At 38.8% G+C, this 26,247-nt stretch overlaps 1 protein-coding gene, 1 long non-coding RNA gene and 1 pseudogene across 3 annotated transcripts in view; 1 reads left to right on the forward strand and 2 right to left on the reverse strand.

Moving 5' to 3' along the window:
• The window catches only part of LOC144660518 (arylsulfatase B-like), a 49,045-nt gene that overhangs the window by 16,303 nt on the left and 6,495 nt on the right, over nucleotides 1-26,247 (reverse strand). The gene's annotated exons all lie outside the window — the stretch shown is intronic.
• On the forward strand, nucleotides 1,354-12,305 carry LOC144661195 (uncharacterized). Its single transcript, XR_013572233.1, has 3 exons — nucleotides 1,354-1,481; nucleotides 2,066-2,183; nucleotides 12,252-12,305. It is a non-coding gene; the product is annotated as an uncharacterized LOC144661195 (long non-coding RNA).
• On the reverse strand, nucleotides 11,320-26,055 carry LOC144660542 (arylsulfatase B-like; annotated as a pseudogene). Its single transcript, XR_013572101.1, has 8 exons — nucleotides 24,855-26,055; nucleotides 24,464-24,820; nucleotides 22,396-22,482; nucleotides 18,543-18,753; nucleotides 16,108-16,319; nucleotides 15,009-15,229; nucleotides 12,638-12,945; nucleotides 11,320-12,108 (listed from the first exon to the last, which is right to left on the reverse strand). The product of XR_013572101.1 is annotated as an arylsulfatase B-like (transcript).

The following is a 26,247-nucleotide window of genomic DNA, read 5'->3' on the forward strand; positions in this document are numbered from 1 at the left end:
TTGTTAAATAGACCATGAAAGTGACGTCAAATCACGCCACGCACACGCGCGGGCTAAAAGATGTGTAAGTTTGGTCTCCATGAAGGAAAGCGAATTTCATCGTGTTTTGTTTGAATCAAGTGCGTATTTGTTTTCGGAATTCAGGATTGGACTTCTACTAAGGTGATCTGTCGAAAGAAAATTGACCAGGCTTTTGAATTTTTGGTCTAACTGAGAAGAACGGTGCTAGCGAACCGGCAGCGGACTGTCGATGTTCAGTGAACGAGCGCTAACAAGATCTTCAGAAAGAAAAATAATCTTGCTCGCCTCAAGCGATAGGCACACACTCAACGAGAGAGGTAAAGGTAATTAAAATTGTTATTCTTTGAGTTCTTGTTCATCTTCTTTTGTATCATTGTCGTTTTTATACGTGTCGGACCGGAATCTTTACGTCCCACCGGCAAAGTTTCTTCACGGTCAGGCATCGCTTTCGTATTTTGATAAATACTTGTTCGAGTTTGTTATGGTATAAAACAAATCGACCACATTTTTCCATGGTCTACACTTTTATAGACCATAGAAATGACGCCATAAAATGTCCAAAACTGAGTTTTGAACATTTTTTGACGTCATTTCTATGATCTATAAGAGTGTAGACCATGGAAAAATGTGGTCGATTTGTTAAATGACCCTTTTGCAAATACTGTGAGTGACCTTCAGGGTCCTTCAGCCTCCCACGCAGACTTTCATTTAGTTTGTCACGCCATTCTCTTTCTTTTTATGCTGACTTTTCTGGCCTACAAGAGGGGCCTGAAGGGGTAAAATGGGAACTGGGATTTGGGAAAATTTTCACTGGGAAAATGAGATTTGGGTCACTGGGACTGGGAATCACAAACAAAAAACAATGGAACTGGGACTAGGATTTGGGAAAAGTTTGGTAAAACAATAAGCCGGCTGGGAAATGGGATTTGGGCAAAATTTGGGTGGGAAATTGGGACTTAGGACCCTCCTTCAAAGATATCTTAAACATCATTATACCAGTTAAAAATTTTGCATGGGCTCTTTCTTCATTAGTGAACGGAGAAGGCAATCCCTTATTCTGCCTTCACTGGGACTAGCCGCAGAACAGGCCCAAAAGTGTATACAATTAATCTGTCTGGAGATTTTTCGAAAATATTGAGCAGGGCGCGTGTGGAACTATTGTTACAAGTGTAACAAGGCGTTTGATTTGGCACGTTACAAAAAAGACGAAACGGCATGATTTGTTTTTAACTTTAGTCTTAAAAACAGCAAGTACCTGGATTGCCCTCTGAAACAGGGCTACAAATTATGGTGTCTTGCCTTTAACAGGTGCATTGATATATTGGAAACAGCTTTCAAACCTTCTGTCCACTTTTCTGTAACACCTTCAGGCAAACAGGACAGCCGAATGCAAGACCTAATAACTCGGAAGAGATGTTTTGTCTTCGAAAATACTTGTCAAAAGTTTTAAAGGAAACTCGGTAAGTTTAAGCTGTAAGCGGACTGACGCCCGGGGGGGTGGGGTACTCGACATAATCTCGGGTAGGGAGGTGCGACCCAGCCCCACTATACCCTGACCCTGTTTAACATGTTTAAGACACGAACCTCTGATTTTCCTACCCTGTTTATAAAGACAGAATGCCAATTTTTTGATATCCCATCTAAGACATAAACAATCACCTCACTGGCTTTGTTGTGATCGTGAATTAAGCTAAATATCAATGCCGAAATCAACGTAAGTAGGCAATATGGAAGAATTTGTGAAAATTCGGCTTGTGGCTAAGTTTTTATAATATATGTTTGCAGGCATATAAGCCTATCCTGTTTGACATTGGTCCATGCAAAGATACCCCGTTTAAGATAAAAAGGGGTGAAATATATACCCCGTTCAAGACAAAAAAAGCCTAAAAACCATACCCTATCGGGCTACAAGACCCCGTAAGCCCTAATAAGGAAGTGCCCCCCGGGGGGACTGACAAAGGGTAAATCTCATTGGTTCCTGTTGTTTCTTTTCGTCATCCAAAAATGATACTTGATAAATTTTATTACAACCTCTGTCTTGCAGCTTTCAAGTGCTTATGAACTGTCTCTTTGTTGATTATTACCTATATAGCACAGTTTTTGTTTGCGTTACGTGGTAATTTGTGACGCCATGCCGATCATGTGAGGGAAAGCCATTCAAGGTCAGCCGATAATGTCTTTCAATACATACTAATGTTTTTCAATACCTTCCACGGTAGTCATGTTTTGCTGTCCTTGTGTGACCTTGGCTGATATGTACGCAAAAGCTAAAGTTAGGGTCATCAGATAATTGCAAACTTTTTAAAAAAATTGCTAGAACTAATATCTCAGTATTAATAAATGAATTATTTTGCAAAAAGCTTAACCAGTGAAAATTAAGTAAACCAATATACAACTTTACAAAATGTTCTACTAATAAATGGAAATCTTGCAAAAAAGAAATCGAGCTTTTTGCAGGTCTTTGCAAGATAATTTAGTAGTATGAAATCTGTTATTACTAGTAAATGCGCCGTCTTGCAAAAAAGAAAACGTTTTTTTTGTAAGATTTTCCATTTACTTGTATATACCTTTATGTGATTATTAGTAAATGCGCCATTTTGCAAAAAGGAACACTACTTTTTTAAACTATCTTCTCGTCACATTCATTGATTCGTTATCTGATTTGTCTTGTTGGCATATTCTGGGTTTCTTTACCACAACTCACACGACCCATGAAAACTAATTTTAATTTCAAACGCTGTTCTTTCCATCAGCCGAATTCACTTTAAACATGTTTTGAGCGTAAGAACGTGGTTTTAAAAGGGGCTCGTTCAGTTTTGCCAATTACGCCTGACCACTCGAACCTGAGGCCTTGTTTGTGGACACTAATTAACAATTAGATTATGAGCTCGAGATTTGGCCTCATCAACTATCGATCACCTCATAAAAATTGGTTTAGTTGAATTCTAATAACTCATTTTCCTTCAAATTGTTTTTCTACATATCAACTCGCTTTAAACTCAGTTGTGAAGCACGCTCATTTGTCCATTCAGTAATTTTTACGTTTTAACGGTAAATTTCCTTTTTCTTGTCTTCCCGGGAATTTAATTTTCAAATCAGTCTAAACTTCTTGCGAAACTGCGGAGAAATGAGACAGGGGCGTAGCCAGCTTATAGGCCCGTAGGCCTGGACCTAAAAAATTTTCGATCCACTCGTATTTTTACAATGTATGATAACAAAAACTCAGGCTGAAACACTTTCAAGATGAAAAAAGCAATTTGTAACGTACCTTCGCATTATATATTTGGTAACAACCCTTTCGCAGTGAGATCAAGGCTCATCTACCAAGTGAAAACTCGGGAGCTTTCTAGACTAGGAAGATGACGTAAACGACACAAACGTACATTGCATGCGCCGTAAAAGACAAGTGCGTTTATTTTGGCATGAGTTAAAGCTGGCGCTATTACTTCTATGAAATGTTATAATCTACGTGCAGAAAGTGGAGAAAGCATTTTCGAGAGCCTTTACTGATCCAAACAAAAAAAAACAATTTCTTGGCGGACCTCCTCCTCCCCTTCGAAAAGCAGTCTTTTATAATACTGGCCGATTTACTGACTCTTCAAAAACCTGGCTACGGCCTAGCCTGCGTTGCAGACGGTTTTGTTCGTCAGCAACGCAGGCTAGCTACGCCCCCTGCGAGAAAATATCGCTGTTCTGTAGAAGACCTTCAGCCACTGCACACTAATTATACCTATTCGTACCTTTTTGGTACGCTTCGGAAGCATATCAGGCGAGTTTGGTCGAGCCGTGGTTCGTATTTTGGCGAGACGCAGTCGAGCCAAAATACCCATGGCGAGACCAAACGAGCCTGATATGCTACCGAAGCGTACCAAAAAGGTACGATTAGGTATAATTAGTGTGCAGTGGCTAAAGGTCTTCTACAGAACAGCGATATTTTCTCGCAGGGGCGTAGCTAGCCTGCGTTGCAGACGAACAAAACCCCGGTATTTTACCGTACCCAAATTCAGCCAAAAATCCGGTTATATTTATCGCTCTGTTGAAGCCATGCTTGCAAGGTACTTTACGTACTTGTGTTGACTGACCTTGATCTTCAAATCTTTTACCAAGTTCCTCTTCTGCCTTTTTCCCCACTCGTTTGTTTAGAGTTTCATTTTCTTAATTTTCAAAATCAAAATTAAGCGAAGAATTGGAAATTCTGACTCCATTTTTTCAGTCTGAATGTCTCAGTACTCGTCAGCAAAAACAACGAAGTTCTGTTTTATTGGTAGAACCTCTTTTCAATTTACCGTACAGTAACACTACTTTACTTCAGAGTGACCGTGAGCTTGAAGAAGACAGTGAATTATTCGGGAAATTATCGAAATCTGTATGAAAGTGTTTGACCGATGTTGTACAGTTGGACGACGCCACGGGAAACAAATGAATGGCGGTTAAGAGCTTGTGACTCAGAGATCCAGGCAGGGGCCAGAAGAAGGGGGTCGGCCGATCTCCACCATATTTACAGCGTATGGAGGTCTTACCCAACTAGTAACCATGGTAACAATTTTTGATTGATTGGCTTTATTGTTTACGAAAACAGACCACCCCCCAAAAAATTGCCCAAATGGCGTGACAAAAGTTGTGATTTTAGGTCAACTTCAGCAGCGTGTATCTCTGGATATATTTAAGCAACAGATTTAATTTCACATCAGCGTAACACTTGTCGTTTGGTAGTTTAAATGCGTACTAAATTAAATGTTTTCTGTACACCGTTCACGATCTGCATGCAAACTTAGAAGCCATACTTCGCAACATTTTCAAAAATCGCAAAACTAGGCATTTTTAAATTACAGTTTCTCCAAGGTCCGGGAAGTTACAGATATAAACCTAACTGCAAGTTACTCACCAAAGATAGGAAAACATTTTAGGCCAGTGTTGAAATTGGACCAGCGAATTTAAATTTTTTAACGGTTCACTGTTTTACCGCTTTTGCTGATTTCATTTTCAAAGCCAGTCCTATACAGTGTACGGCTCCCTCAAGCTGCTGTCGATCTGATTATCCGGATTTCGCCGTTTAAACGCCTCGCCAGGTGCAGAAATCAAAAGGCTTTGGTTTCTTGTCATATTATCCTTGATTTTGCTGCAAAGTATTCGTTCTAAGCGAGAGCGAAGGGAATGTTATGCCAGAGATTGCGTGACAAAAATTGAACACGTTGCTTTCAGTTCGGCCTTCAAACCAAAGAAACATTGTCGACATCTTCTCCTTGAATACGTGCTCCTTTTTCAAAAACAGATATCTGACATTCCAAAGATGAGTCCCAAATCCAGTACACAACGGATAAAATAACATGGTCGAATCTCCCCGTCAGACGGCCGCACGTTTGTAAAATGTTTGGACATTTCAACTGAGTTCCGCCTCTTTGAAGCTTGGTTTTAGTTCGTTAATACGTCGGACAATTTCGATCCATGGAACAGATTTGTATAAAAGAAGTGGATGAACTTTGCTCAGCCATTGGCAAAGGTTTCACGGAAGCTTGGGTTCACCACGAATTCTTGCGGCTGAACTGGCCTGATACGGCAGCATTGACGCCGAGGCTAGCGAGATTGTCGGGTGGGAGGAAGGGTGGGGAGTAGGGGGTGGGGGGGACGGGGGGTGGACAACGAGACGTGATTTGCAGGATGGTAAGGGCGTGAGGTAACACTAATTAAGATAAATGCTGATTTATATAATACTTTTTGCCATTTTCAAATTTATAGTTAACAATTTATGATTTATTGTTCATCTCAATTATTTTCCCCTTCCGTTTTGATTCGCTCGCCATTCATCACTGTCAATTTGCAAATATACCCTTCATTATGAAGCTTTATGAAGAACCCTATGAGACCTATGAATTTTTTTGTACAAAGTCTCGGCACGAGTTAGTGTCTTAGACATCGATACCCTGCTTTCGAGCAAAGGCTTTAATGTATAGTACTATACTACTCTGATTATTTATGAATTATATCAGTTACACTAAGGACATGTTATCCTCAGAAAGAAAACAATTAAAATATTAGTTTTTTGTAACAGTTACCGTCTATGCGAACTGATATGTTTTCTAATATTAAACCGACCTAATTCCTTGAAAGACGCTAAACCTCCACGAGGGAAAGGGAATATGTTTCTTCGCCATAAAGTAATGCTTTGAGCTTTCGTGATATCAGTGCTAATTCAATTATTTCCAGCAAGAAAAGCATGTATATTTCATCGTGGGAACAAGACAAGGTAAAACAAACAAAGTGCAGTATTAACAATTTGAATAACATATTTTTCCTAGAAATGACACATTAAAAACGTTCACCTTAAAGTTTGTAGAATAATTGTGGCTCTTCTGCTGTTCATTAACATAAAAGGGCGCTTTAAATTCTGACAATCCCCATGATGACATAAACTTAATATTAGAAAACCAGTGCTTTGATGTTCGCGCCACGCAAGCAGTTGCTCAGTAAAACAACGGTAAAACTAGTAATTTTAAGTCGTTTTTTAACATAATAAGAGGCAAGAGCATTCTTAAAAATATTAGCTTCGAGGCGTTATCCACGCAGACTGTCATTCTGAACGATGATGTTTTTAAATTTTATTGAATTTTTAAATTGTTGTTATAATAGTGAATTTTTTTCTATCTTCTTAATATTTTTAGGATGTCTTTTTATATGACTTTTTAAATTTTTAATTTGTACACGGCCCCACAAGCTTTTAGCTCTAAACTTTTTACCGTGGTTAAATAAAGTTGTTTTATTATTTTTTATTATTATTATTATTATTATTATTATTATTATTATTATTATCATTATTATTATTCAGTATTTACAAAAGAGATGCAATTATAAAAGTTAACGTTCGTCCCTGTTTCAGCACTTGAAAGTTCGACGTAAAAAAATTCGATTACATCCCATTGCAGGTCTACTAACCAAGTACGCAAACAGTTTTTGTTTGAAAGTCAATTTTGCTTTAGGGAAGATAGAGAAGTAATGAAATGGCTTGCTCAATTTCCATTTTGGTTGACTCGTCTCACTCCAGATGCGGAGGTGTCAAAGAAGAAGACAAAAATGCTTTTTCGGTCACCTTGCTAAGTTGTAGAAAAGACGTGAGTGGATATTTGCGTTTTCTTGGGGCAAGCGGAGCACGAGGGCAGCACGCGCGTGTCTGTGTTTCAGAAGTGGACCTCATCTTAAATAGAGCTGGCCTGTTTGTGTTGAGCGACCAAGAGATAGAACAAATGACAATATGTTCACGGCATAGGAAACTTTTGACAGTAAACTGGCCAGGGGGTAAAGCCGTCACGTGTCGCTGCAAGAAACGTCTATTGTTAGGTATAGACAAGCGATATTTTTCTGACTGGAGAATAGCGATGGATCTTTCGCTCTTTTACGTTATTTCATTATAAAGTGTGCCCTGCATGACAATGTTGTCTACAAAACCGTTTATCCCTCCAAACCCTGCGCTATCTTTGGTAGGTCTCACGTGAGATGCGATTTGCAAAGGACACTCGTGGAATGGCCAGGTTTAAACCAGCGGAATGGCGCACTGCAAAGCAGATTAGCAGCTTATTTTCCAGACTCGCAGAAAAAAAAAATAAAAAATTAAGGGGGGGGGGGGGGCGGGGGGGCGGGGGGAGGGAAAAAAGCAGAGGAAGAAACCACCTGACCAGGCAAAAGAATCAGATGAAGAAGGCCAGACAGACAATGACGAAGACGCAGAAGACTGGGAAAGAGAGGAAGCCTTGGCACTGGGGGGAAGACATATGTGACTTGCAAAGAAGGGGCAAACTTCATTCCAAGTTCAAACTCAAAGATTTGGAAGACATTTGTCAACATTTTGACCTAAGTGTTGAAGGCCCTAAAAACAGGAAAGCGACATTTGTTTCCTCGATTTCTAGGCTTGTTCAAAGTTGCTCATGTTCCCAGTAGTAAAAGAGATCTAATATTAAGCTGTATGTCAAGGGAAACAAAGCTCTGTAAAGCATTTAATTAGTCAGGGATAATTCATATCCGCATTTGTTTTTTGTTTTTGAAAAACACTTAACTGTTACAAATTTAGTGTCAACAAGTTAACCAGTTTGCGGACTGTTATGAACTGTGACGGGTTCAGACCAAATAAGGTTTTTTTTACAGTGTTAAACATAAACACTATGTTTCAAGAATATACAGATTCATTTAGCTATATCAGCGTCGAAGCGCTGAATGAGTATTATTCTCACAGGCAAATGTTCTTGATATAATTTTCAGCGAACGTTCGCAACCGTTTACCATCGCGACGAGAAGGTCCTTTTTTCGTAATATGAGATTATAATGTTATTGAATTCTCTCGTTAGGTAGAAAGTGTTTACATGTAGGTGCAATTTACACTTCCTGCTTTATTTTATGTTGTCGTTTAAAATAATCTACACCCTACTCGCATCAGAAAACTGTCTACCTCAACTTCGGTGAGGTATAATAGTTCCTTTTATGTTGCAGTGGCAGTGGTGAAATGTTGCCGATCCTTCAGATAATTTAGTCGACGAGTTTACTTACAATAATACATGTAACGTCATAAAGGGGAGAGTTTCTTTTCACTGGTATTTCCAAGACAGTAATTAGCCGTCGACATATCAGGATACATGTGATCTGCATACCACCATGTCTACCAAACTACTTAATTATGTGGAACATATATTCGTTATTGTTGCTACTATGGTTTTTTATTTGTCATGCAATGTTTTAAGAAACCCTAACTAATTAACCCTAGATTTATTTACTGTCTTTGCAAAATGAAGTTTGTGTAAAAATTAATTATCCCGCTGAAACCTGCAGCTCTAGCTAGCCAAGAAGAAAGAAATACTCATTAATAATATTGCACACTGAAAGGTGGTGAATCACACTGATTGAAACTGCGTCATTGGTTGCAACTTACATTAACGAAATTGTTTGTAACGAGAAAAAAGAACTAAAGTTCGATTGTATTAAATAATTGTTTGTTTCCGAATGAAAGCAATCCAACTCATTCAATTCCGTGATCGCCCGTTCCACGGATTTCAGGGGTATTCCGGTAGTCCATTCCCGCAATTTCTTAAATCCATGCCAGGTTACTAAGCGCTATGATTTATCAGGTTTTTATCTGAATGCAAAATCTTGCCAATACGTAGCTGAAAGCAAATAATATTCGCCTCCGCAACTTGCATCCTTGGCCTTGTCTGACAAATAAACCGATCGCAACTAAGCTTCAAGATGGCATATATCAGCGGGAATATCGGAACGTTTTTCAAACCTACAGACATCAGCGATGTTTCCACGAGTCTGTTGTCTACTTGCGCCGGTGACGGATCACTTGCGGCGAGCTTTATTAAGACCAGTTGAATCCACATTGGGATAGTTAAAAGCCTTTCTGGACCAGGATCAAGTATTGAAGGAAAAAGGTATCAGTCTGTTAATCAACGTGGACAAGTTTGCTTTGGTTCGATGGCCTCCCTCAAAGCTGCGTATTCCACTCCTGTCACGCAATCGCTGGCATGTTTCCTTGGCTCTCGCTTGAAACGAGGACAATTTACAGCGAAACTATAAATAATATGGCAAGAAACCACAGCGTTAAGGTTTCTACACCTGTCGGAGGCGCTTAAACGGCGAAATCCGGTTAATGAGATCGACAGCTTCAAGGGAGCCGTAGTGGCCTTGGAAAATGACATCAGCCAAAGCGGTAAAACAGTGAACCGTTAAAAAAATTTAAATTCGCTGGTCCAATTTCAACACTGGCCTAAAATGTTTTCCTATCTTTGGTGAGTAACTTGCAGTTAGGTTTATATCTGTATCTTCCCGGACCCTGGAGAAACTGTAATTTTAAAATGCCTAGTTTTGCGATTTTTGAAAATGTTGCGAAGTATGGCTTCTTAGTTTGCATGCAGATCGTGAACGATGTACAGAAAACATTTAATTTAGTACGCATTTAAACTACCAAAGGACAAGTGTTACGCTGATGTGAAATTAAATCTGTTGCTTAAATATATCCAGAGATACACGCTGCTGAAGTTGACCTAAAATCACAACTTTTGTCACGCCATTTGGGCAATTTTTGGGGGGGTGGTCTGTTCTCGTAAACAATAAAGCTAATCAATCAAAAATTGTTACCATGGTTACGAGTTGGGTAAGACCTCTATGCAACATAAATATGGTGGAGATCGGCCGACCCCCTTCTTCCGACATTTTTTAATATTGCCTGGGTTTCTGAGACAGACATTCTTAAACGCTTAGGTTAATGCTTACAGATTTGAACAACTTTCCAAATGGAACTTGATAAAGGTTAGCTTTTTCATTGACTTTCAATTTACCATTTTCTGTTTATTTAATCGGTTTAACAGCTTCGTGGTTACGGAAACTTTATCGTGAAAAGAAAACAACTTTAGCTCACCGGTAGCGGCATTGCTCACACTCAAGTGTACTGAAGTCTTGTGTTATTGTATAAAACAAATAGATTCCATTTTGCCGTGGGTCTGTTCAGTTATAGATCACAGAAGACGTCAAAATCTGGTATGAACATCAGTGACCCACCGTTTTTGTTCATACCACATTTTGACGTCATTTGTGATCTATAACTGAACAGACGCATGGCAAAATGGAAGAATCTATTTGTTAAATATATATAAATTTATGCTGCATATATCTATATAAAAACTTACTGATAAAACAAATACAAGAAAACAAGTTAGGTAGCAACACAAAGTGCATGGTCAATGCGCCACCGTAGTGAGTGAGTTGCTAGACACCATAGTGAGTGAGTGAGTTGCTAGACAGGACTAGACAGGGCAAGTCAGTTGCTGCTAACATAGACGTTCTAAACTACAAACGCCATAACACCTTTAAGTTTTTCCAAAGGATATAAGTCAAAAATGCCAAACCTAACCATTTTTATTATATTAAAATATTGCTATATTATTATAATATATTATTAAAATATTATATTATTTCTAACTTGTATTAGACTGTTCACAGCCCTCTATTTTTTCGTGTTTTTTTTTTTTTTCGATCGATGAGCGCGCGGTGAGAACAGCGTGAGAACTGGACGCCAGCGCAAAACGCCCCCTCCTCCTACGCGCTCGCGCTTCGCGCTCGCTTGCTCGCTTCGTTTGCTTTTTTACGTTGAAAAATCGAGAGGCAGTGGACAGTCTAAACTTGTATTAAAATATTGTGTACTGTTCGCATTGCCTTTTGACTTGTCTCTAACATCTACACCTACATCATTTATACATGACAAACGTCAAGATTAAAAACATCCATCAAGTCATGATTAAAAACATCCATCAAGTCATGATTAAAAACATCCATCAAGTCATGATTAAAAAGTAAAGAAAAAGTGCTGAGTGGAAGTGTAGATCAAACTAATGTGAAGTACAGACCAGTGTTAACTTTTCGTTGTGATATATTTTAGTGGGACATGTAGATAACTGGGTAACTGAAGTATCAAGTTGCCCTTCACTGCACTGAATAGAATCAAGGCAATTCTAATGAAGGCCACCTTAGGACATTAAGTAGGCCAGCTGGGCAACCTCTATAATCGAGGAATTTTAAAACCTGTTTCAGGGTTCCTCAGTGTTAAAGTCAAGTATCACACTTTTTCACATGCATGTATAATAACTACCTTTTCTATAAAAAGGTGCATATGAATATGAATCAGCTTACATGTAGAACAAGCTTAACAGCGCAGCTCGCTTGTTGCAGATGTTGCATATCCATCTCACCCAGAAGCATATATGCTTCTGATCTCACCCCATTAAGGCAATATCAATATATTAATGACTATCATGATTTAGAAAGCTAAGGTATAAACTAATTATCCTCAATAACATAATCTAATGCTCTAAACACAGGCCACAGGGAACTTTACTCTTCCCAGGGAGTCCAGACACCTTCTGATTCAGCTTTAATAAATGCTTTAGAATCAAGTGGTTTGTTCAGTGGAGGTACTACCCCCTTCATGTAGTACTGCACTCTCTCTTTTAATGCCTTCACCACGTCTGGAAGCTTCTCACTGAGGTCTTCATGTTCTTTCGGGTCAGCAGTAACGTTGTAAAGAGCAACATCTATAACATCTCCAGCCTCCTGGTGAATAAATTTTCTGAGCAAAATGTTGTAGATACAGTTGAACTACTCCTTATTGACACATGATGTGTTAAAATTATCTTTTTTATATTAAGGTACAATTATTCTTACGGTATAATTACAGTATTATCTCCATAATACAGGTGCCTCTATGCCATGCTACAGATAGCTCCTATAGAAACAAAATCTCTACACTTCAGGGGCGGATCCAGGATTTCAAAAGGGGGGGTGGATGGCAGACCATTAGGGCCTAACCCTAACCCTAACCGTAACCCTAACCCTAAGTGGCGGCAGACGGCGAAACGTGGCGTAACAACAACCAGACATGAGCGAGAGCTAATTTTTCTTTCTTTCTTTATTTTCTATTTCAAATAAAGTGACATTTCGAATTTTTTTTTACTGAAAAATGGGGGGTGGATATCCACCCTATCCACCCCCCCCCCCCCCTGCATCCGCCCCTGCACTTTTATGGCAGGATAAGTCTATCTTCAAGCCTACTGGTCCATACACCACACTATAGTTACCATACCTTGGTTGGAGCTGCTAACCCAGCCAGCTGTTCATCTTTTTCGTGAGGTATGCCTTGTTTCTTGTCTGGTTCTCCACCAAGTTCTGGAGGCTTAAACCAAGTGGAATTTGGTACATTCAAGAGAAGCTTCATGTCACCCACTCTCAAAGCAATTCCTTCATAGATAGTGGTACCTAGATTGTCATCTTCACTTGGAATCGGGTCAATATTGAGAAGGATCTCTTTCCTTGGTGAAGGCTTACCATGGGAAATGGTGTTCCATACATCCATACCATCCAGGGGTGATGGATCATGATCAAGAGTACCACCTGTGTGGAATAAGAATTCAACTTTTAAGGGGAGAGTCATTCCAAAATGGCACTTTTTTTGCACCAAGAAAAAAGGTAAATACAAAGATACGTTATGCATTAGTCAATTGAAACCCCGGCCCCCCGACCCCCGGGACTTACCGGGGATTTAACGCGTCCAAAGCCGGGATTTAACGCACTTTTAACGGCGCGTTGGCCCCGGTGGGCGGTGGATTTAACAAAATGTCAGTAGACCGGGGCCGTGGAGCGGTGATTTAACAGCACGCAATCACTTGAAGCGGGGACGACAGCCGGGATTTAACATGAAGGACTAATGTTTTTTCTCAAATGTACGTTGTGAGGAATTTGTTCTAAAATGTCTTAACGCTTCTCCCTTGATAAAGCCTTTCGTGACGCCTGGCAGATGGCACGAATAGAAATTCGTGTATTGAAACGGCTCTGTAGGTTTGTAATGTGTTCGCGCGTCAAGGATAGACTCCTTGTGGAATCACCACCTTTGTACGCTATCGTCTCCAAGAAAGTAGTTTCTGTTTCTGATATTTCAGTCGTGAATTTTATCGAAGGGTGAAAGCTGTTTGCCTTTAGAAGAAATTCTTCTATTTTGTTTCTTCTTGTGTCTCACATTGAAAAGACGTCGTCGATGGATCGTTTCCAAAGGATAGGTTTATTGCTACTTTGTCGGAGTATTTCGTTTTCTATTTTGGTGATTTTCGTGCCCATGGCTGTTCGATGGGTTGAAAGATAATCTTTTTCATTGAATTTGAACGAGTTTTCTTGAAAGATCAGACTGAGTATCTCTCTTTAAAACCTGTTAGGCTCGGGAGGGTTTCCTTGATGAAATTCTTTGTATGCTTCGCATACAGTGTTAATGAGACAAGGGAGGCTTTTTTAGACTGTTTAGGCAGTGTAATCTTCTCATTGAAGTTATTAAAGTGTGTGACGCACGAAGCTTGTTTCCGTGCTATCTGGCTGAAGTAGATGGTCAACAAAAGCTGAAATAAGTTCTGTAAGGCAATCACACCCGATATTATGGGTCTTCCGATAGGTGTGTTCATAATAGCTTATTTCGGGTTAGAAATTTTGCAATTGTGACTCTGACTACGAAAAATGATTTCTTAGTTTTCTCAAAGTAAAAGGCTTTTGGCGGAAACAAACTACATCAGGTTTCTTTCCCACCTTATAGCTATATATGGACAACAAATGAAAGAAATAGGATTTTTAACTTCTAGAACGAAATCAAGATTTTTTCCCGGTTTTTCCTGAATATCGCTCTTGAGTTGTTATTTTATATGGTTAGGATGTCCCCGCTATGCGGGGCTTTTAACAGACGTCTTGGCCCCTAGGGCGGGGTAATTAGCCGGGTTTTAACACTTGACTAATGTTAAATTCCCCGGTAAGTCCCGGGGGTCGGGGGGCCGGGGTTTCAATTGACTGATGCATTAGTCACCAAAATTGTAGCTTCCAAAGAGTATTCAAACCCTATGAAATCCTTGTCTGAAGTTGTCCAAAAATCGAGAACCAGCTGCCGCCATCTTGGAGTAACTGGCTTAGCAGCCTGACGATGTAATTACATGTGTGGCGTCAAAGAGCTCAATTTTTACCATCTCTTGGAGCTTAGTTTGTGCTACAAAATATATGAGCTATTTGACGTCACACATACAACGCCAGGCTGCTAAGTTACTCCAAGATGGCGGAGGCCGGTTCTTAATTTTAGGACTTCGTCAGACAAGGATTTCATAGGGTTTGAATACTCTTTGGAAGCTGAAATTTTGATGACTAACAAATCTTGGAATTACCTTATAGTTTTTGTTGCCTTGAAGAAAAAATTGCCATTTTAGAATGAACTTCTCCTTTAACGCAGTCTTCACAAAGGCTTATCTTCCAATTGAGACAAAGTGTTTGAGTGCTGGCAGCCTTGACAACCTAAAGTCCTTATGGTATGGACGACAACTCAGGCACAGTGATGCCTTTGAGTAATAATGCAAAAACATGTATTTGCCAAAACAGCAGTCTAGTTTGCTCAAAATTATGGGGGCAAAAGTATTAAACACATCTTACAGTACCTGCAAGATTTACCAATGTTGGATACCAGTCTGTAACATGCAACAGTCCTTCACACTTGACTCCTGTTCTACCAAGCATGTTCCCATGAACAAAACTGACTCCTCTCACCCCTCCCTCCCATAAAGTCCACTTCTCTCCACGGAGTGGCCAGTTAAATCCACCATAGGTATGCGATCCTCCATTATCAGTTGTAAAAATCATTAAGGTGTCATCCCATAGCCTGCATGAAAAGTCAAAATCAAGAGTTCAAAAAAAAAAACTACCCAAGGGTTTCCTATGCTTAGGGCTGACATGCTAATCAAGAAAATAACCGGAATCATCTAAAGGAGACCAATCTGAGTGGGGCTCAAGCTTTTTTTGACCTCTTAAAGATAGCATTGTTAAATAGACACGAACGCTGAAATGCAAGACTAGTATTTTAATTTGTTACCGTTACCTGTAATTTGAGGTGAAAGTGAAATAAAGATTGAGTGGTATGAGACTGATTGATTGAATACATTTGCCTGCGAAAGACAAAATCGAAGCAGGATGCCACCAGATGATGCGACCTTGCATGTTTAAAAAATAAACTAAGAGATTTGGAATCTATGGTCAATTACCATAACTCTTTACTGTAATAACCCTAACCTTAACCTCGAACCCTAAAGTCAAACCTTAACCTTAACCCTTGGGGTTAGGGTTAGCTTTTGTGTTAGGGTTGAGCCTTTGCGTTAGGGTTAAGCTTTTGCGTTAAAGTTAAGCTTTTGCGTTAAAGTTAAGCTTTTTAGAGTTATAGGTTAAACCCTAAAACTTTCACTGGTTTCATTGTTTTGAAGAACCAAAGGTTTCCTTTGTTTACTGTTTGTCAAAGAAATTCGTTAAGGCCCCGCCAGCAAGTAAACTTGCTTTTTTGCATGTGTAACTGTATTTTTTAAAAAAGAGAGCATCAGCGATATAAATTACAGGACAACGTTTTCATGCATAAACAAACCTGCATGCGAAATTTGGAGCTGTTTTGACAAAGTTCAATTTAGCCAAAAAATCGAAGTGTTAATCTTGCCCTCACCCATTCAAGTGTTTTAAGAGTCAAGTAAAAAGTTGTTTGTCAGAATTTCATACCCAGCATCTTTCATGGCATCTGTGATGTTGCCAACAGCTTCATCCATAATGTCCGCCATACCAGCATAAGTTCTGCGAGTTTCATCCTTAATAAAACTGTACTTGTCTACATACTTTTGAGGTGCCTGGACTGGAGAATGGACATTTTGGAATGCCATATACAAGAACAGGGGAGTTGACGCATTGTGTTTCTTGATAATGTCCTGTGCTCGCTACAATTAGGAAGACATTAAGGTGTGAAACAGAGGTTTTTGAAAGTACAAGAATGACTAATACTGTAGTATGAGAAACCTAACCTATCGCTACCCTTGGATCTAATTAAACGTTCAAACCTTTCCTTACTTCCTTTTACAAGCACTATAAACTTTATCTCTTAAATAACCAATCCTACTCTTGTGCATAATTTCGTTGTTTTCTGCATATCAGCTTATATTTAGTATGATTTATTCATCTTTTAACATATTTATTCTGCATACGTTAGTTATTCATATTCTATTATTTCTAGTAATTTATGTGTCTTGTCTGTTTTTTTGAACGTGTCAGTGACCAACACGATAGCATATGCTTCTTTGGTCACTGAGCACATTTTATTTTGGTTTTGTATGTACTGTATATTTTCCTTATTTTAATTATTGCATTTTCTGTAAATAGTGTTAATATTGTTAAATTTTTGTAAATAGTGTGAAATAATAAAAATCTGAAAATCTGAAAATCTTACAAACACTCTATAACACAGTCACTTCCCTATTGGACGTATACAAAACATGGACCCGGGTCCATGGACCACCCCTGTGGACCCGGTCCATGGACCACCTTGTGGACCCGGTCCATGGACCACCCCTGTGGACCACCCCTAATTTTCGAAAGAAAATCAAAATGAAAATCTTATTTGTACTTTCAGAAGCGATATAGTCATTTTACAAATCCCTTCACATGCAAAAACACACCAAACTCAAAACAGCTAAAATATAAATTATTCCCAGACAACAGCCAGACAAGATGCGTCTCAATTACACGTGGGTCACAAATCTGTTCGCTTAAAAAAGCCAAAAATTCTGAACTTTAGTTTGATATATGAAAGAAACTTGAATTAAACTTTGCTCAGAATTAAATTTCACTTAAGATAAAGGCAAGAAATGCATTCCAAAGCGCCAAGATATTTTGAATTTTGAAGTCATGCAAATCTGCATGCGTGATTAACTAGCCGTCACTTTCAACACGCGTCAAAATATTTCAACGAGGTTTGTACGTGTTTATTAAAGACAACACGGCAAGCTTATCTCGGCTTATTGCACTCGACAAACGCCCAATTAACTGTTTCAACCTTTGCTTTCCTTTTCCTAAGAATTGTGATGGATTCCATCGATTAGAAGAGAGCTATTTTCATGTTTAAACTTACATTTTCTTTGGTTTATTGATATTCTGTTGAGTGTTGGGTGATCACGGAAATGTAAGTTCTTTGGTTGTCCGGCGGTTTTTTCTCGGGCAACTAGGCCTTAAAATTTCTAAAAAAACTGGTTGCCCGTACGAACTTTTAGTCGTATCGGACGACCGGACAACCGCTAATTTCGAGCACTGGCGCTAAGCTAGGCTAACTGGAGTGGCCAATCGGAGTGGAAGGCATGGAAGGTGCTCTCCGGTTTATAGCCTGAATATACGGTTAGCCTAACTAGGACTCCGGTTAGTTTGTTTACGGTTAGCTGGTAAAGGTTTTGCTTGTTTCGGTGATTTTGTCTTGTTGTCTTTGTCACTCGTTTCAGCTGTTTCAGTTGTTTCGGCGGTTTCGTTTTGGTGGTTTAGCTTGTTTTGGTCATTTCGTTTAAGTGGTTTCATTTCGTTGTTTTGTGTTTTAGTACCTGCCTTCAATTCATACCCTGTCTCCATTCTACACTTTGATTTTCTTTCGAAAATTGGGGGTGGTCCACAGGGGTGGTCCATGGACCAGGTCCACAAGGTGGTCCATGGACCGGGTCCACGGGGGTGGTCTATGGACCCGGGTCCATGTTTTGTATACGTCCCTTCCCTATTACAGACAGTTCACTTCGTCCAAAAGAGACCAAAATTTGTATAAATTCTACCTCTGTTATACAAACATCTCCTTAACAGGGACACTCTAGCTTCCCTGTCCCTGTCCGCATTGCTCAACTGTACATGTATTTATCTTGCTTTCAATAGATAACAATTCGGGATGGGAAGTGTCCATGCATTCGTATTCCCTTTAAGTGACGTTTTTATCACCCACAGTAAAAAGTATTTCCTTGAGAAATTAAAACAGTCCCTTGAGAGTTTACCCCAAGAATTTGGTTTTGAGAGTGAAATTAGGCCCCCACTATTCTTACTATTTTGCTTTAACAAGCAAAATAGTAAGAATAAAAATGGATAATTCATAATCCATAATCCATGACTCTGTGGACATGTATGTTCAAAATACGTACCTCTGCAAATGCAAATGTACCAATTTTCCATCAAGGTCTCTTACTGGCTCTTTGTTGTCACGGAAGTCTGTTATATTAAATTTTTTATGACTGAAGTGGTCTTCTGCTCCACTGTAATAACCATAAAATGTATCAAACTCACGATATGTAGGTATGTAGGGCCACTTGTAATAGCCCAGATGCCATTTACCAACCATATGAGTTACATAGCCTTTACAGTAAGGGCACTCGAACCATGAACGCCATGGCTTTATTTTCGCTTTATTTGTACTTTATTTTCGCTTTATTTGTACTTTATTTTCACTTATTTTGTAGTAATTTTTTACATTTTTCCAGAACTAGCCAATCACAGCTGCAAGTCGAAGAAACAGCCGAGACATTTTTTCAACATTATTTTCAAACTGGCGCGTGTTTTTACACAACGGCGGTACATTAATCCAGAATTTTCCGCGGTCTGCTTCTTACAATATACAGCGGGATGTTCAACCAGTGAAACTATCATAATGGCGGTTTCTGACGGAAATATTTCTTCCTTATTCAATAAAGGACAAGAAACAAATGAAACGCAAGCTATTTAATATTTATTTCGACGGTAAACGTCAAACAACATTTCGTACACAACGTAACCGTACGATTAGATTTATACTGTTTAAATCTGCTTTGTAATGGAAATCATCAGAGAGATGAGTTATACAAATCACTCAGTACAGTTTAGTACTTAAAGTATGAGTCTGGCAAATCATATGCCGGCTTCCAATATAATACTCACGCGTTTTCGGCTTACAGTCTGTAGACGGAAAGAAGGCTTCGATGTCTTTGGATTTCACATAGGCTACAGCGAACATGGCCTAAGCCGGCCTCTAGTATTTCCGAATTATGTCGAGAGACGTTCCAGTTTAAGACCTAAAGATCGATACTTAAACCATAAGTGAACCTCTGAAGGTTTCAGTTCGGAAGAGTCTCGATGTTGCCCTCTTCATTTAACAGCAACAGTCGTGTTTTCCCACGATGGGGCTATAAATGGCTTGCGTGCAAGAGATTCATGTGGAGATAAGCTGTCAATCATACAGAAAAACCGTTGTTCGACTCGCGGCTGTGATTGGTTAGTTCTGGAAAAATGTCAAAAATAACTACAAAATAAGTGAAAATAAAGTGCAAATAAAGTGAAAATAAAGCCGTGGCGTTCATGGTTCGAGTGTCCGCACTGTAAATAGAAAAAAAAGAACAATTACCAGTAATTGGAATATGTAAAAACACTGAATCACTTGACTCCTCAAAGATGGAATAAACTAGCCACTGAAGAACCATTTCATGTGATATTGTACAGGTGGTATATGGACCAATTTGAAAGTCCTTCAAAGCCACTGTGGGCCAGTTTTAAAGTCATTGAGTGAATTGTCTTAAAAATTCCTTACCATTCCTAAAATTACAATTTAGGCACAAGTAATCTATACTATTTGGACTTAGAGCAGTTTTCAATTGAGTGTCGTAAAACCAAAACCAAAGTAATCACTCTGGCCAATCACAGAATACACAGAAAATCCAGTGAACCAATCAAAACTCGAAGCAAATACATGTAGCTGGTACGAAGCGCGGGAAAACGTGTGCGAGCGAGTCACGATTGGTTTTGGTTTTAGTTTTGATTAGCTGAGAAAGTTGGCGCGAGATTTTTAAGCCAATCACTAAGCGTAGTAATGCAAAACCAAAGAAAACGCAATTTACCTTCGACACTCAAGTGAAAACCGCTCTAATCAGTCTAATGGCTGTGTTCACACTTGGTTCCTGGGCACAGTGCCAGTGTACAGTTCTTGCTAGGCACTAATATGAACATACCAGTTTTTCTAGTGAACACGCCACAATTACGGCACGGTGCCCGTGCCCAAGTACAAGGCAGACTGGCACTAATGGTTCTTGGGTACTTTGGTTTTCTGCGTGTGAACACGACGCTATTTTTTGCCGGTGCTCAGGTTCCAGTGCCCAGGCACTATGGGTGAACACGGGTCATATCCTTCTCTCAACCCCATGAGTGCAGCAATAAAAGCAACTGACGAAGGGAGCCATTTGAGCTTTCGAGACAGGTCTTGCTAATTTAAAAAAGGTTCTTAGCAGAACTTTATGGCCAATTCTTACGACGATAAAGCCGTCCCCATGCTTGCAAAAATTTGAGACAGCCAATAAATAGGGGAGCTGAGAGTATCAGAGATAAGTTTCTAGTTACATTTCATCAGTTTTGGAATAGATTCTAAACTGGTATATTTTTTGACATTTTCTAAAAAGCTGGTGCTCTTACTACACGTACTTTTGTCACTAATAGTTATTGTAGTAGTAACACGAGTCTCCTATCCATCTGTGGTTAATAAGGCAACAGGTTTTTATTCCTGAGCAGCCATTCGAACTTGCTGACGCATTGTTTTTTTATAGCCCAAGGAAGACTCGCAGTTAAGGAGGCTCGATGTAGTTTTTTTAGACTAGGGGTGGTTGTTTTGAAAATTAAAATTACCTAGGAAGCCAATGTTCGATTTTTGCCAAAATACACCATAATGATCAAATGTGACCAAATTTTAATTTTTTACCCGTCACTTAGCACAACGGTTACCATAGCAACGATTGACGTTTTCTTTTGTTCTCAAACAAGCTTGATTTTCTCGAAATCTAGACTGACACTTGGTGTTTATTTTTTGATATGTTAAAGTTTAGTAGATTGACTAACTGTTGACGAAATTTTAGAAAAATCTGTAAGAGCGTTTTCAAGTAAATCAAGAATGAAATTTTCAGAAAAACACCGTTTTAATATAAAATAGGCGCCTTAAAATTGTTTCGTATTTTTTGAGCACAGTTTCTCTCACTGAAATATAAATACTTACACCATCAAAGACCATTAACTAAAAGCGAAATACTTTTTGCTTTAATTTGTTAAAATATATCGACTGCCGATTGTAAGAAATTATAAGAAAATACCAAAAGCTTCATTCTTGATTTACTCTAAAACGCTCTTACAGATTTTCCTAAAATTTTGAGCACAGGTAGTAAATTTACTGTACTTGAACATATCAAAAAATGAATATCAAGTGTCAGTCTAGATTTCGAGAAAATCAAGCTTGTTTGAGAACAAAAGAAAACGTCAATGGTTGCTATGGTAACCTTTGTGACAAAGTGACGAGTAAAAAATTAAAATTTGGTCATATTTGATCATTATGGTGTATTTTGGCAAAAATCGAACATTGGCTTCCTAGATAATTTTAATTTTCAAAACAACCACCCTTCGGCTAAAAAAACTACATCGAGCCTCCTTAACAAACCGACCAGAAGCTGGGAGATTTCGATCGTCGTTGTGTTTTTGAACAAACCGTTCAATATTCACATATTTTTTCTATTATTTAGTGTTATTGAAAACCGGACTGAAAACTGTATAGGTCGACATACATCTTGACCGTCATATCAACAGACTGACTATCGACTGATTATCGGTAGACTGTCGACCGATTATCGACCGATACTAGGTAAAGTATCGGCGAAGTATCGGCGAAGTGTTGGCAAGGTATCGCTGAAGTAACAGTGAACTAATAGCTTTATCGGCCAACATACACACATCTTGACCGATATATCGACAAACTATTGACCGAACATCGACCGAGTGTCGACCGACTCTCGACAGTTATATCGGCCGAGTATCGACCGACTCTCGACTGATATATCGACCGACATATATATCGGTCGAGACAACCTACAGTGAACATGATCCAATAAATCTACAACAAATTGAGGAAAATACAAATCTAACTAGTTTAAAATCATTTTGACCAAAAATTCGTTTCAAACTACAACATATACAGTCTAATTTATCTATATGTACCTGATTCTTTAAGTTTCTGTGGTAAAGTGGCAAAGTTGAGGGGCAATCCATAAGGGCTTGCTGGAAACAGTACTAAATGTTGCAAACCTGCAAGTACATGAAAGGGAAAATACTGTTGCACTTACATGTAAGTACCATATTTACTCAAAAAAGTACCATGGAGCTTACTAAATTAGACGTTTTGGTTATTCCAGGGGGCCCTTATTCAGGGGTGGAATTTATTGCATTTGACGAAGGCGAATGCATCTAATTCAAGAAAAGTTGAGATTTTTAGGCCATCGATTCTGCCCACCTTCACTTCGCCATTGTCCGCAATCCCAACGGCTGTACTACGTTTATAATGGAAATAATAATGATAATAATAATAAATAAATAATAATAATAATAATAATAATAATAATAATAACACTTTATTTACATAGCGCTATTTCTATTTCTAACTAATAGCGCTTTACAAGTTATTTACAATAAAATATTACATATCTATATTAAAAAACTTACATTATGTATATGCCTTATTATAGGAAATTAACGCTTCATGAAATTATCGCGAATTTTAAAACTTTGCGTTAATTTAAGCCACGTTAATTTTTGTTAACGTTAGTTTCCTCGCCGTTAATTAGGTGGAGCGTTAATTTCCATGACCTTAATTTCCATTATTCTGGCCCCAATTTCTCGATACAGTCCAGACGTCTTGACTCTTAGGAAAAGGAATAATTTATTAGCGTGGAAATCTGCCGGATCACTGAAACTGTGAAGAACGCTCGAGGTGGTCAGATTCCTTTGTGTTAAAGTAAACTTGTTCCCGTTGTCTAAACAAGTTCTTTTTTCCTTCTTTATATATTCTTTTTTCCGCGTTAATTTTCCTTCCATTTGCTTACAATTTGAAAACGTTAGGCAAAAGCTTTCAAATTGTTTCCGCGCGTCTTCAAAAAATCTATATTAATGGCGGTACCTTGATTTCCATCAGCAAATTAAGGTAGTATATTCCTTAAGATGTTCAAAGATATTGTTTTTTATGGGTTAAGTTGTCTTCCACTAATTTCAGAACAGTTTAGACCAAAAGTTTGCGAAATCTTCGTGACATAGTCTCTTTGGGTTAAGTTGTCTTCCACTAATTTCAGAACAGTTTACACTGGTTTAGACCAAAAGTTCGTGACATAAGGGACTATGTCACGAAGATTTCGCAAGCTTTTGGTCTAAACTGTTCTGAAATTAGTGGAAGACAACTTAACCCATAAAAAACAATATCTAACTTAACCCATAAAAAACAATGTCTAAAGGTGAGGCATTTTCTCTTGACCAAATCAGCACTAACTTGCTGAAACAATTAAAAAAGGCCTGAGACGCAAGCAAACAACAAAGAAGACAACAAGGCAACAGGGTAAGTTGATTTTATTCGCAGAACATAACATTTAATTCCATTTGAAACAAAATCTTTGAGTTCCCATACAAACCCTTATAAATCGCATCTTTGTAACACAACACCGCTCAAAGGCAAAAGTCACGTTCGCGTACGTTTCATAAATATTTCATATAGTGAGCTTGTGCTGCCTGTGCTGCCCCCATATGGGAGTCCCCGGGTGTTTCTTGGATGAACTGCTTATTAAATTGTTTTGTTATTTTTCGTTTGAAACTCGCAAGCAATTAGATATACTGTAAGCAAAGTTCTAGATAGATTGTAAGAGGATTTAGGTGTAAAGGAAGATATTTCTGGCGATGAATTCGCCGAAAATGATGAACATTAATTGGACAAGTCCGAAAGCTCAGATATCTCAGATCATGTTTCACGTGCTTCAAAAGAAATTGTGAGTTTTAAATGTATTTTTTATTTCTGTACCTTAGACCTGTTTAGAACATTTTAATGTATTTAAAAATACATAAATGCGTATTTAAGAATTTTGGCCCGCAGAGGGGTGGAAAAATGGCCCGCAGCGAAAGGGTTAAAAGACGGGGCACTGCCCCCCTCATCAGGGGGCGGAACCCGACCTTCATGGACAGTATAGTTTATAAGCTAACCCCTGTCATAGTTATAAGCAGGAATAAATTAGTTCAGTGTTGAACTCACCAGTGTGGATTGGATACCTTCCTGTCATCAAAGCGCTTCTCGTAGGAGTACAAATCGGAAGAACGTAATAGTTGTCAAGCACTACACCTTCCGAGGCCAGTTTGTCAATGTTTGGAGTTTGGATTTTTGAGCCGTGAAATCCAACGTCACTCCAGCCAAGGTCATCAACAACGACAAATAATATGTGTGGAGGTGACGCAGAAGCATTTGCAGGGGCAACAGACAAGAATACAGCTATTAAACTGCAAAGTAGAGCTAGCGCAATGAAGGCCATTTTGAATTTACAAATGTTGGCGTCGCGGTCTCTTTCACAATCACGCAATTCTCAAGTTTATAAAGGGCGTAACTGGTCAAAGACTCAACTGGTGTATACTTCATGGTAGAAAGCCACTTCAACTCAACATTAACAAGTCAACTGAACACGAAACACTATCTACTTGCTTTTATACAAACACTTGTGATGATGTTTTTTAGGAATCCCACGTGGGGTATCAAATGAACCCATACTAGTATTAAAAGATATTTGTCAAACCAGAAATTCATTTGCATATAGGCGCAGCAAATAGTTAGTGTTTCGTGTTCAGTTGACCTGTTTAGTGATAAGTAGGGAGGGAGGGCAAGATCTCAGGTTAGATGAATAGAACCGAATGGGATAGCTACAGGATGTTTAGCAAGCAGAGATCAAGTTAACAAGAAATCACCACGAAAAACACGAAGCTAAATATACTCCTAGAAGGTTGGAAAGGACTAATACAAAGTATAAACGGCTATTTGATGAGTTCTAATAAATTCAGTGGACGTTATGATTTTTTAATACAATTGGTGTGGTCGATCTGTGTAAACAAATACGAAACAGCTTTTGACCTTCGCATGTCGGAAGCTTGAAGTATCGAATATCGGATGTCACGCTATAAGGTAACGCAATTTTTTGCTAAGGAATCATTTAATACAGAAGTTGTCAGCTACTGTGTTTTTAGTATACGTCAATTTTTTGACAAATTTTAGACCCCCTTGGGAAACGTCATCGCCTCTGCATGCATTGCATGCCGTTTATTTTTTATGCCGGCTTTCCTGGTTGACAAAACTATCTTAGATATCATTATAATATGTAAAAATTTACATGGGCTCTTTCTTTATTAGAGTAGGCGCGGCAGAACAGACCCAAAAGTTAAAAAAAATTATCTCTCTAGAGATTTTTCGCTGAAAAAGTTGAACAGGGCATGCGTGGAGCTGTTGTTATAAGAGTAAACAAGGCGTTCGGTACGAAACAAAAGAGACGGAAAGATATATGATTTACTTTAAATTTAAGTCTTGAAAATAGCATGTGAACCTGGATTGACCTCTAATTAAAAACAAAACAAGTGAAAACAGTAAGCTGACCCCTACGGCAAGAAAAGGAGAATGAGACAAAAATAAAATTAAAAATAAAAAAACTTTTAGCATATGTTTGCCTCAGTTTGAAAACAAACCTTCTAAGGAGGCTAAAAGGAATAAGGCGTCTTGCCTTTATAAACGGGCAGCGAAATAAAGGGAATTTGTCGTAAACAGGTCCTAGGGGCACCACCCCAGTATGTCCTCCCCGCCTGAAACCCCTCCCCCCTCCCTGTTCTTCTTATCAGAGAGGTTCGGCTTGGTACGCTTGCCATACCGTGAGAGTGGAGAGTGGGTGCTGACGAAGTCATCATTTTAAAAGCAGGTTGCAGGATAAAGCCTTCTGTCCACTTTTCCGTAAAATCTTCAGCTCCCACGCTAGTCATGTTTCGGTGTCCTAGGCTGAGATCTAC

The sequence above is a fragment of the Oculina patagonica genome, chromosome 1 (genome assembly GCF_052425735.1).
Source record: "Oculina patagonica isolate OP01 chromosome 1, crgOcupat, whole genome shotgun sequence".
NCBI lineage: Eukaryota > Metazoa > Cnidaria > Anthozoa > Scleractinia > Oculinidae > Oculina > Oculina patagonica.